Source organism: Myotis davidii, unplaced genomic scaffold (assembly GCF_000327345.1).
Source record: "Myotis davidii unplaced genomic scaffold, ASM32734v1 scaffold96, whole genome shotgun sequence".
In the NCBI taxonomy this organism is placed as follows: Eukaryota; Metazoa; Chordata; class Mammalia; order Chiroptera; family Vespertilionidae; genus Myotis; species Myotis davidii.
This window is the reverse complement of record NW_006289416.1, coordinates 1,032,581-1,045,236: the sequence shown is the minus strand read 5'-3', so window position 1 is coordinate 1,045,236 and position 12,656 is coordinate 1,032,581. Positions and strand designations below refer to the sequence as shown.

The window sequence follows — 12,656 nt, the reverse complement described above, 5'->3', positions numbered from 1 at the left end:
TATGTCCACTCTCTCTCTCTCTCTCTCTCTCTCTCTCTCTCTCTCTCTCTCTCTCTCTCTCACACACACACACACACACACATGCACACACACATCATTACATGGCAGCTGCTATCATCACAGTGTTATCCACATCTAGAAAAGCACATAGTCAAATGCATTAATATTTAGGCAGTTAGTTCCTTTATAGAAATTCATTTCCTATTTACTGTATATTTGCTGATATATGCTGAATAAATTCTTTCTGAATATGTGAAAGCTTTCTTTTGTAATTTTAAGATCATGATAAAACCAAGAACAAATACAGTTTTTCCTCTATTTTAAAGTAGACTGAGTTTCCCAGGGAGGGCCTATAATCAGTCTAGCCTCAGAGGGTTTGTAGTACCAACCTACATCTGGAATTTGTGATGGAATGGTTAGGATGACACCAGCCGAGCCCAACATGTCTGGGAAAATCTGTACTGACATTAGGGTGGATCAGCAGCCTGTGCTACAGATAGAACTGTCTCTTTATATGCATTTTCTATACTTTTTAATAATTGTCATTGATTTATTAGTTTATTCATTCATTGATTCAACAACCCATTAAATGAGCATCTGCTACATGATAAGCAATTTAGAAAATATAAATCTAGTAAAGCTAAGACATATATATACCAATGAATACAACTTATAATAAGAACAAAATAGCTACTCTTATTGAGTGTATACTATACGCCCATTACAATTCAAGGTGTCTTACATACATTATTTTAAAAACGTATTACTAAATACCCAAAGATAGTATTAGTATTACTTATTTTACAGGAGGTGAGAAAACAGGCTCACATAGGATAAGCAGCTTTCCTAAAGATGCCTGACACTTTTTTGGGAAGCTCCAATATTGATCACTTAATCTTCAGCACCGATCAGGTGAGCAGAAGCAGGACAGGGTTTTGAACCCACCAAAAAAGGAAAAGGGTACAGGAGAGAAACTGCCATAATTCTCACAGGAAGAGTAGCCGAGGCAGGTGTTTTCTGGGAAAAGCAAGTACTGGGTTAGCCATGGCTCATGGCTAGGGGACAAATGTCAGCACATGCTGTCCTCGTGAGGAGTGAAGACGTGATGAAGTACTATTTCCAGGGACAGAAGGGCAGGCATCACTCTTTAAGCTGCAGCACCCAAGACTTAAGGAGAGTTTAGAAAAAACTTTCTACAGTAAAAGGTGAAAGACTAACCTAAGGGAGATTGAGAAATGTTTATTTCAGTCACAGCTGAGCTTTCATTAAGATACTATTATTCACAAGCTTTGCTGTTCATGTGACATATACACTCAATTTGAGATTTTTTTTAATGACCATTATTGTGAATTTTTAAAATTTCAGATCATCACCCCTCCATGATTCGTGCTGCATGTCATTAATGCTATCTCTTCCTAAGACTTATTTGTCCATAGTGCAGAGTGCTACCATAGACCCTCTTGCTCAGAACTTGCTTAAGTTGAGAGAACTTTTGTTTCCCTTGATATTTATTCATAAATCAGCTCCTTTGGTCATTTAATCATACACCTATTTCCTAATTTCCTTCCTTCCAGCCCCTCTTCATCACTTGGGCACTAAGGTATGAAAACTAGATGGAACTCCTTGAGTGTCATTAGAACAGAATATTTCCTGACTCTGGGAGGCAAGGTGTGTGAGAACATATCTCCAGATTATATGAATCAGAATAAAGCATAAAGTTCAAAAGAACATATTAAATGACAAAAATATACTTTTCAGAAGAAGTGCTGGAGAACTTAAAAGAAGATAATGATGGGATACCAAAGAGCGTACAAAAGAAGTGGGGATGAGGGGCTTTCAGGTATAAGGTCAGGTTTCTAGCTGGTCACTGTGAACAGTTTCTGTTCGGCAACCCGGGGCTTACCTGCATTCTCTGCAGGGGGCAGCTGTGGTAAAGAGAGCATTGCAAGCGCTGGCCTGACTGTCCAAATGCAGACTTTTATTCATGTGTATGCGCATGTGCCCATGCATGGGAGAGCGTGCATGATTCTGTGTAAATCTACACACAGGAAAAAAAAAACAATTGAAGTGATATTCCTAGGTATGATAAAAGCATTTAAAATTTACTTTTGATTTAGTCAAATATTGAGGGAATGGTCTGAAGACATACTGTCATTAGAAAATTGTTGACATAAGCTGAAATGTCTATGACCAAAAGCTCTGTTGGTTAAGGTAAAATGTCAGTTTCTTACTGAGAAGGATACAGTATATTCAAATTGCACTCATTATAGGTGGAGACAAGCACATGTAAACGCTGCGGGCTGAAGTCCTGAGCAGCAAGGGCCTGTGGGAGACATGGTTCTTCAGACTGAGCAGACCATTTCCCCTCTCTCCTCACTCCCGTTATTTGTAGTTTTAGGGAGATAAAGACAGCAAAAACTGTTAAGCTGACCCATAGGAAACTGCAGTCTTAAAAAGTCAGATAGTCAAATATCAGGAATTTCATATGGTTCAACTGAGTAATTTATTAAAAAGTGTCTGCTCCACGCTCATCAACAGCAAGGCAGCAAAACAGAAGGTAAATGCTGAACAAGCAAAAAGCTGCTAGACAGTTGCAAACTTTTAAAAGAGGTTTTTTGATGGATCTAAAACTGAGATCCTAGTTGTCCTCTTACTTTGTAAGTAGGAGGAAACATAAAAATGACTGCAATGAAAATGCTGGTTTTGTTTTTCAGGATATTTAAGTATAATTTTTAACATCTGAGGATAAATGTAAAGTAAACTACCACTATATTCTTTTTCTTAAAAAACTGCCCTGTACTCCTTTCCTTTGAAGTGCAGCGTTCCTGACTGATGCTCCACATTCGAGTTATAATGAGGTTGGGGGAGGCAGCGGCATGAACAGGCGATGCTGAATCCCCGCTTTTTGTGGCAGGCCCAGCCTCTGATTTCCCATTTCTTCCTTTTAGGGCAGGTGTGCCTGACTCTACAGGTTGGTGCAGTTTCCCCATATTCCCAGGACCAATCCTGATCTGAGGCTGGAGGTAAGTTGCTAAACCCACTTGTTCATTCTAAAGTCCAAAGGTCCAAACCTGAAGTAGGACCCAGTTTTGATACCTGTGCTCATACCTTTTTCATGGGACCTACTCAGCATCATTGGCTCCAGGTCCCATAGCTTGGCATCTGCCTTGGTCCTTGTTCCTAAATGCCTTGTTTGCTGTCATGACTAGAATTTGGGGCCTTGCTAGGACTTATTTGTGTTCCTACTTTATTCTTGCCAGCCCCTTCCCATGATGAGACCTCCTAATCAATCCCAACCTAGGAAGCAGGGGTCCATTTCCCAGATATAACCTGGTCAGTCTGCCAGGTGCTTCTCACCCTGAATGACTCTCTATCACTGCACCTTCCCCACTAATTGGATCCCTTCCTTCTTCTTGGATCTTCTAATCTGGCCAGACCCCCTTGACACCAGGTTCTGCACATACAACTGTATTATCATCTTGTATCAATAATGTGTTCATTTTCTGACACCCAAGCAGCAAGTTTGGTTCCTACTTCCCTCTCACAGCCTCGTTCTACTGAAAATAATGGGCTATGTCTGTCAAATCCGAAGAAATGGACAGTTTGGACCCAGAGGTTATAACTCAGTTGTCACAACATACCTTATGCTAACTTCCCAATCAGTGCAGCTACCTTTAGGGTGATCAGGAGGGGCCTGGGCACCAAGTCCTAGGCTAATCCTTCCAGCCTGAGTGTCCCCCTCCAGGGTCAAGTCCTTTCTTGTTCCCAAGTACTGATTATCATTTTTCTCTCTGTGACATGACTTCAGTAGGTTAGGAAGCATTACAAATTTAAGCAGAATGGCAATGATGAAACAGTCCCTTGAGTGCTGTGCTTCAAAATATAAATAAATAAAAATAAAAAACAGAGGTCGGCAGTATTTCAGGAAGAGTGTCAAGTTGTTGACAACCTTTCTCCTCATCCTGAAAAGTGAAATTGCCCAAAATAGGCAAGTGGCCCCCAGAAGGAGCCCTGATCTAGAATAGGTCCTCATACAGCCTGAAGTTGGGAGTATAGTTAGACTCTGAGTTCCTCTCTGATACAACTAATTCACCCTTGATGAAGCCTATTGTATTTTATATTTTAGTCTCAAATTTTTTATGAGCCAATTTTATTCTTTTCCTTATAAGACCTCCACAAGATGACATAGAAGAGAAGGCTCATGTCTTAACCTCCCAGAAATAATGGCAGTGAGGAAGCACTGAGTGGCTGCCTCCTTCAGATCATAAGAGAGGGTGTTGAAACTTGACAAAGAAAGGGGTTCAGCAAGAAAATGGGAGGAAACAAGATAAATAAACACTGCCTGCCTTGCACTTTGGCGCTGAGCCCTGATGATGGCAGGAGCCCCATCCTGCTGGCAACTGCCCACATCATACCTGTCCCATAAGGAAAGCAGCACACCTCCATCCTACCTCATGTTGGTTCCCAATAGACTGAATACTGTTTATTCTCACTGCTATTTAAACATATAAATACAAAACACTCCATATCAGTCAATATGTGGTGTTCTAAACTCACACAGTATAAGAAAGTTAAACACTTTGTATTCTTAGGAAATACTGATTTCTTGGCCAAATAGTACTAAACAGCATGATAAATACTGAAATTCAGATTATTGCAATTACAGAATACCTATAATACTCTTTACATGTGACTTAAGTTGTTGCTGATCTTAAAGGATTAAGAGAAAATACACATGGTCCATGTTGGAATATAGACCAGGAAGGAAGAAGCATCATAGCATTTTAATATCTATTGAGAATCTAACACAATTTTATCATATTTTTCTCATAGAGATGGGCACATCCAAACATTACATATCCTATATAATAAAAGGATAATATGCAAATCGACCAAATGGCAGAATGACCGGTCGCTATGATGCTCACTGACCACCAGGGGTCAGACACTCAATGCAGGAGTTGCCCCCTGGTGGTCAGTGCGCTCCCACAGGGGGAGTGCCACTCAGCCAGAAGTCGGGCTCAGGGCTGGTGAGCACAGCGGCAATGGCGGGAGCCTCTCCCCTCTCCGTGGAAGCGCTAAGGATGTCCAACTGCCAGCTTAGGCCTGGGGAGTGGGTCTAAACCATCAGTCAGATATGCCCCAAGGGCTCCCAGACTGCAAAAGGGCACAGGCCAGGCTGAGAGATTCCCCTGAGTGCATGATTTTCATGCACCAGGCCTCTAGTAAGATTATAAGGTTTCGGGGTCAACTGCTAATTCCCGTGAGTTTGAAATGAGATTACCCAAGGTTTCCTTTTCTCCATACGTTTGCCAACCCTTATTTACTTATTGTTTAACTAGAGGATCGATGCATGAAATTCGTGCAAGGGGCTGATTAATGATTCTCTCTCATCACTGATGTTTTTTTTTCTCTCTCTCTCCTCCCCCTCCTCTCTGAAATCAATAAAAAATGCTTTAACAGCAATTATTAACATACTTGAAACAATGAAAAATGGAAACAACAACCAGCCCAAGATATATAAGAAGAAAGAAAACATAGGAAATGTACCACTGTGTTGCTACTCGGGTCTTGAAGTCTCTAGCTGGTCTACTTCCTCCTCTCCACTTTTAGAGCCTTCATATGTTTATTTTATATATAATGTCTAGGTATTAGTGAAAGTAATGAAGAAAAATATTATACTCCATTGTTCTGGAAGTAGAAGGCCCTAATGATCCTTTTAAAAGTTCCTCCAGGGGTACAAATCTTTCTTTACTCTTCTTTTAAAGGAAGAATTTATTTTACTCAACTAAAGCAACCAGGGAATCCTGAAGTAGTAAAAGATACTTTCAACAGGGCAAACTGAGTTTCAGTCCCCCTTCTACCACCAACCCTCACCTCTGCAGATCTTGGCTTCCTCATACGTAACATGAAGAATAGCATTCCACTCACTGGGTCAACGTAAAAATTGCATTGAATGCAGAATGTGAATATAATACCTGGCTTATGTGCAATCCATAAAGGCTATTTCTTTCCAACCCTAATTTATCCCTCTATAATTCATAATACTGTTAGTTACAGGAATTCAATTTTCACATTGTAGATGCATTTCAGAAAAAGGAGACATTATTTTTCCCCCTCTCTTCTACTTGTTATAAAAGTTTGTTCTTAGGCCCAAGTTGAAATTCTTTTGCATGGCATTCAAAGAAAGACCCCCTTGATCTGACCCAGCCATCTTTCCAAGCCATCTCCATCTTCATGACCTATAAAACCTAAGCTCTGGTTACATCAGAATAATCAATGCTCTTTAGATTTGAAACCCACTTTCCAAATTTTATGAATATTTACCTCGTCATATTGTTATCTATATATATAAAACCCTAAGTGTCTATCCGACCGGTAGCTATGACACGCACTGACCACCAGGGAGCAGATGCTCAATGCAGGAGGAGCTGCCGTGATGCACACTGGCCATTTAAAAAGAAACAGCACTGTGGACCAGGCACCGTCAAACCAACACTCGGCTTCCTCCAAGTGGGACACAGGCCCTGCCACCACCTTGCAGCGACACCCCACCAAATCACAGCCAATGCTCCCAAGACCCCATGGCACAAAATGTGGCCCACAGCCCAGCCCAGCTCAGAAACAGTCACTGTGGACACTGGGTAATGATGTTATGTAGCAATGCCTGGCTTCCTCTCCCTAGCGACCAGCCTTCTTGGAGTTTCTTTAGCTCAGGAACCCAACTTGCTTTATAGCCAGATGCAAACATTTTACATTTTAACCAAATGTTTGTGAAGCATTTTCCCATGTCTCATCTCATTTGATCCTCACAGAAGTCCTAGCGTAGGTAGATAGGAGACTCAGTAGAATCTTTTCTTTTCATTAGCCAGAAAAATGGAGATTAAGAAAGTTTAGAAACTTGACCCAACTGAAAAGAAGTAAGAAATACTGGAACTTGAAAGTGACTTCAGGTTTTCTCACTGTGCAGAATATAGTCAAACACTGCTGGAGTTAAATATTTTACCCTTTGTTCTCCCTGCGTGATCTACAATAATAATCTGCTTCATGTTGATATTTACTGCCGAGTTGCTGACAATTACCTGAAAGAGAAGTTGGGGTGCTTCACTGGGCTGGAAAAAGTTTAGCCAAATCAGAAAGCAGGTCTAATTAAGAAAGGTCATTCTGTATACTAGTATATAAAAGGCTAAGTTGACTCGCACATGCACAATACATATAAAGCTCTTGCTGGTGCCAATCACGTGTGTGTTTTGATCTGTCATTGTCGATCGTGAATTTGGTTGACACATCTACTATAGAGAAAGGGCAAATAGTGATATTAAATATTTCTTCTAATTAATTTCCTTTCAATGTGCATGAATCTGTGCACCGGGACACTAGTTTGTATGTACTCATTTTGTATACTATATGTTTCCTGAAATCAGAGGCCATAATTGTTCATATCAGTGTGAATTGAAAAAAATTGGGGCTACCTTATATCCCAGCACCTCAGTAGCATATCAGTTTCTAAAGAAATAACAGTAATATATAATAGCCACATGTTATACATGTAATTTGTCCATTAATGGATGTCACTCAGATTGATGCCAAGCAGGATTTCAGGCACAAAACCCAGAGAAAAGGACTTGAATATCTCAATCAGCACAAAAGTTGCTCTCAACCTCTTATCCCACTACCTTAATCAATGTCCCCAAACTCAGTCTAGTGGGATTTTCTCTTTTCAGTGCCTCCTTTTAACTATCCCAGATTGAATCCTTCCTCCTAGAAGCTGCCTCTGTTCTTGCAGAAAGATTAGTTTAGCCTTTTCCACTTTTTGCCATCTCTACCCATTGTCCAGATGAAACAACAAGGACCCAACTGCAGAGGTGGAGAACCTGCCCCTTCCTGGAAAAGATTTAGCTCCTATCACAATTTAGTCTACTAATTCCTGATGTGGTTTTTAAAATATTTATAAATTTGAAACTGATAAAGACTAGAGTGCATGCCAAGAATATGAACCCTGTTGGCACAGAAATAGTAAAGAATTAAATGCATTTTCTATTTATTTTTGTTTCATTGAAGTCATTTCATTACTGTCTTTTCTAATACCAAAAAGTCAAGTTCAACATATGGCATTTACTTGGTAGGCATTAGGAGATAGATATCCCTTAATTGAGTGTGTACAAAATATTATCTGAACTTTTCTGTTATAGGTAATATTTTCAGTGAACTGGGCAGGGAAGAAAAAATGCATCATAAGTAAAGGTTGAAGTTTGTGTGTTCTGTGTGTATTTGTGTGTATGTGTGTGTGTGTACTCTTTCCTCTAAAGTATTTTAGTGCATGGTTACTAGAAACTTCCAAGGCATAAATTATTCTGAAGGAATGTTATATATAGTATACTGAGTAGCAAACTAATGGCCTTTAAAATTTTATGCTGAAACCAGCTTAGTGTACTAAGTGAGTAATTTATATAATCTATGCATGGAGAGGATCTGATGAATAGAATCTGCAGTTTAAAATTTTCGAATAGAGTACTACCTATGTAGTTAACATTAAGCAGTAAATTAAACAAAGTAATTAACGTGCTATATTATTAACTCAATGAAAACAAAATTACAGCAGTAAGTCTGTATTTCTATTATGACAATGAACATTCTTGCAACTATATGCAAACTGTATTCACCATTTTCATTTTAATATTTTGGTTAAGTAGTATGAACATGTCAGAGATTGTTTTATAGCTTAAATTGACAAGTGCATTTTCATTTGGAATATTCTAGTGTGAAATACACTTAATTTCTGCAAAGGTCTTTAAGTTACATTTTCCTCTTTTTATTAATCGGCATTGTTTTAAGATAAAATTTCACTCAGAAGTGAAAGCATTTTTCTGGACAGTTGTCCAAAGGGCACCTGGAGAGTAACTGAAGTAAAAAATTCTCCAAGCATAATTTTTAAAATCATCCATAGGCTAAAGGTATACATTTTGGCTATAGATCATAATAAAATAAATCTATATTTTGGATGGCTTTAAATTCAATATACTTAATTTCAATAAAATTGCAAAATTTATCTGGATATGTATGAAGATATGCTTAGATATTTATATATTAATATATACTCACAAATATCTAACCTTTGTGTTCAATGCTAATGTTGACTTAATATCAACAGGGCATTTAGATGTTGTTTTGGGATGCTCTTTCTTAAAGTGAAAAATTCATATTCACCTCAAGGAACCTATGGGCTAAGATTAGGAGTACAGTCTGTGTGATGGAAAAAGCAAAACCAAACCAGCCCAGGTCAGACAATAAAGTGTCCTTCAGCTGCCTGACCTAAGTAATCCCAAACACTAATAGATAAAAGAGGACTTAAGACATTCTACTGTCCCTAGCAAACGATATGCTAGGAAGGGTTTTTTTGTTTTTTTTTGTTTGGTTTTGCAATACTACAAAAATATACATTTAGATAAGAGGTGGCCTTTTATAATTTTACAGTATTCAAATAAAAATTCATCTGCAGGCTCAAATATGTATAGGCAGACTTCATGTTAAAGAAGTTGATTGTTAATTCTCTACCCTCTAAATTAGTTAACACACCAAAGGCAGTGTACTGCAATTTAGTGTGTGTAAAGCAATATTGTCCTAATTAGAAAAAAGAACCAACAATAGGAATCCTTCATTATATTTTGAAGGGAGCTGTCTAAAAACAGGTTTTCCTTTGTTTTGTTCTTTTAATAAATTACCCTGAGATATTAAAGATGGGGGTATCAGGGTAATTATGGATAAAAACAAATATCTCTTTCAAGAAAATATCATCAAACTATTTTTCTTACCATAAACTCTTCTAGAAGATTATTTAAGTCATTTGCTTTAAATAATTGTTGAGAATCAACAGGTAAAATACTTTATAAAAGTTGATCGGGTTATCTAATATATACTCATGAAAATGTTTATTCTGCTAAATTTAGGCAGTAAAATTATTTTTAAAATTAAAGAGAGATGTCATCAAAACACAATTTGATTAGTCTAATATTCATAACTAGAGGCCTGGTGCACAAAATACATGCATGGGTAAGGTCCCTAGTCCTGGCCAACAATCAGGGCCGATCAGGGCCTTCTAGCTGTCAGCTGGGGCCTCCCTTCCCCGGCTGCCAGCTGCTGGCTGGGGCCTTCCTTCATTCCGTGCCACCCCCTGGTAGTCAGCACATGTCATAGTGAGCGATCAAACTCTCGGTGTCTCGGTTGAACTCCCAAGGGGACACTTTGCATATTAGCCTTTTGTAAATATAGGTATTACCAATAACAGGTCATGCTTCTATAGTTTTTACTCTTATAACCCTAATTTAAGGTCTTTTTTATGTTAAATCATTCGGTTCTCACAATATCCTTATGAAGTAGGGATTATTATGATTTGCATTTGACTGAGGCACAGAGAGATTAAATAAGTCAATCAGGGTCACATAGTTAAGAAGTTGTAAAGATGGAATTGAAATCCAGGTAGCCTGACATTGGGGTCCAGGCTTTTAAGTACTATGCCAAACTGCCTCTGTATTTTCTTTGAATACATTAGAGAAAATAAAACCAATGAAACACTTGGCATAATGCCTTGCACACACTAGGTACTTTGCCAAATGAATATTGAAGATATTGGTATATTTATATAACCCCTTTGGCATTGATTACATAGAGAGAACAAGCAGGGAAATTAGAATACTTTGAAAGAATTTAAGCTGCTTAATGTTTTTAAATTTCATTCTGAAATTTACCGAGTTGCTACAAAAATAGAATAAGGTAAAGAGGAATTCTTTAGAAACAAAGGCACATTCTCTTCACGGGATGAAATGTAATATGAAGAACTGGCCATCTGGATAATTTTTTTTTATTGGGACAGGCTGTAATTTATAAAACCCTGAGAAAGAACAAGAAAATAGAGGATAGTCTTGACTTTCTACTAGAAAAAGATTTTAAAGGTCCATCCTAGCATGTTTTTAAATGAGAATTTAAACATTTGATACCCACACATACACACACTAAGGTGGTATCGGCATGGTCAAATGCAGCATTCCACTTAACCTTGCTCCACAAGCATCCAAACAGTGTCCTGTTTTAGTGGAGGCCAGGAGGAGGAGGCACAGACTACTGTCTTTTAATTCCACCCATAGATATTTACAGAATGTGACTGTATGGCAACCCAAAGTACAGCAAAGACCCCACCTCAACAGTCTTTACCTCAAGAATCAAAAACCAAACAAATTAAAAATCTAAAAGGCAAAAACAGTGAATGTTATTACGTATACAGTTAATAATGATGTAATCATAACAATTGGAAAATTAACTTACATTAATATGTAACCAGGCATTATGAAAAGTGCTTATCACATTATATGTATTATTTCAAAATATAAATAAAATCTGGAAAAGGAATGTTTTCAGAAAACTACTTTTGCTGTTTCTATTATTATTTCTTAAATTAGGACTAAGGAGGGTGCAGAGGCAGGTTCTTGAAATAGGACTGGCCTCAATCAATCCCAGGGGTGTGGACAGAGACAAAAGATCCAGGAGAAGACCAATCAGCTGGAAGGCAAGACTGTGGGCAACACTTGCTCATGATTGGGTTGTGTGTGGGGGAGGGGGAGTTGGGATCCAAATGTCTGGCTAAGAATTTCAACTAATCAGAAATGCAGTAGAGAAAGGTCTGGAACATCATTGTAGCACCTCAGGCCTGAGGTCCGGCAGCATCTGGACAGCTGGCATGAAGGTCTGGATAAGAGCAGCGGAAACAGAGGAGTTCCTTCCTATACTTTTCTATGCTGCAGAAAAGTAATCAGTGGGACTTGAAGACTCACTAAACTCAGGAATTATTAAGGAAAACACTGAAATCTAACCTTGTAAGTGTAGTGATAAAGCTGGGAAAGGTAGGGTTGCTGATGAAGAAGTAAGATAAAGTAGTTTATTTTTAACATTGTAAACCACAGGCCTGGCGGTACAACTCTGGACGCATTCTGCAGGTGAGCAGAGACAGACACCACTGAGTGAGAAGTCACCAGGAAGATGACCTTTAAGGAGCCACCAGCAGACCCCTGTGGCTGAAGCTGAGGACGGACGCATCTCCAAGTCTCAGCCTGCATGCACACTGCTGCTGCTTACGTTTAGTACATCTGTTAATGTCCCCTGAAAATCTTAATGCCTGGAAATCTCCAAAGGTTTTTGCCTCCACTGCCCACTTCACTTTGTTTACTTCGCCCAGTAACATATTCTTTTGAGTCACTATTTAACCACCGATCCCCCCGCCCGCAAATAATCTCATGACATGGCAAAGGAAAGGACATGGTGTGACAGGCTTCCCACCCTTTACAGCACTCATCGGACACTCGTGGACTTCTGGTCCGAGCAGGAAGACACTGAGCATTACATCCCTCAAGGGCTGCCAGGCTGTGCTATGCATGTACAACAGGAGTACCATGTGTGGCGGTCCCTGGCCTCCAGTTGTAACAGGATCGGGACATATTTCCTTTAGGCTAAAATGGCACAAGGGTATGTGCTTTAGTAATAAAGAACACTCTTTGTACAAGAAACCTTACTGGCATGGTTGGGGGATGTTACGGCCAAAGGTGATCCTGAGTGTGGGGGGGGGGTGAAAGGATTGAGAAAAGACAGCAAAGAGAATAAAAGCTCGG

At 39.0% G+C, this 12,656-nt stretch overlaps 1 protein-coding gene across 1 annotated transcript in view; it reads right to left on the bottom strand.

The window, feature by feature from the left end:
* Positions 1–12,656, bottom strand: part of L3MBTL4 (l(3)mbt-like 4 (Drosophila)) — a 303,733-nt gene that overhangs the window by 107,915 nt on the left and 183,162 nt on the right. The window lies entirely within an intron of this gene.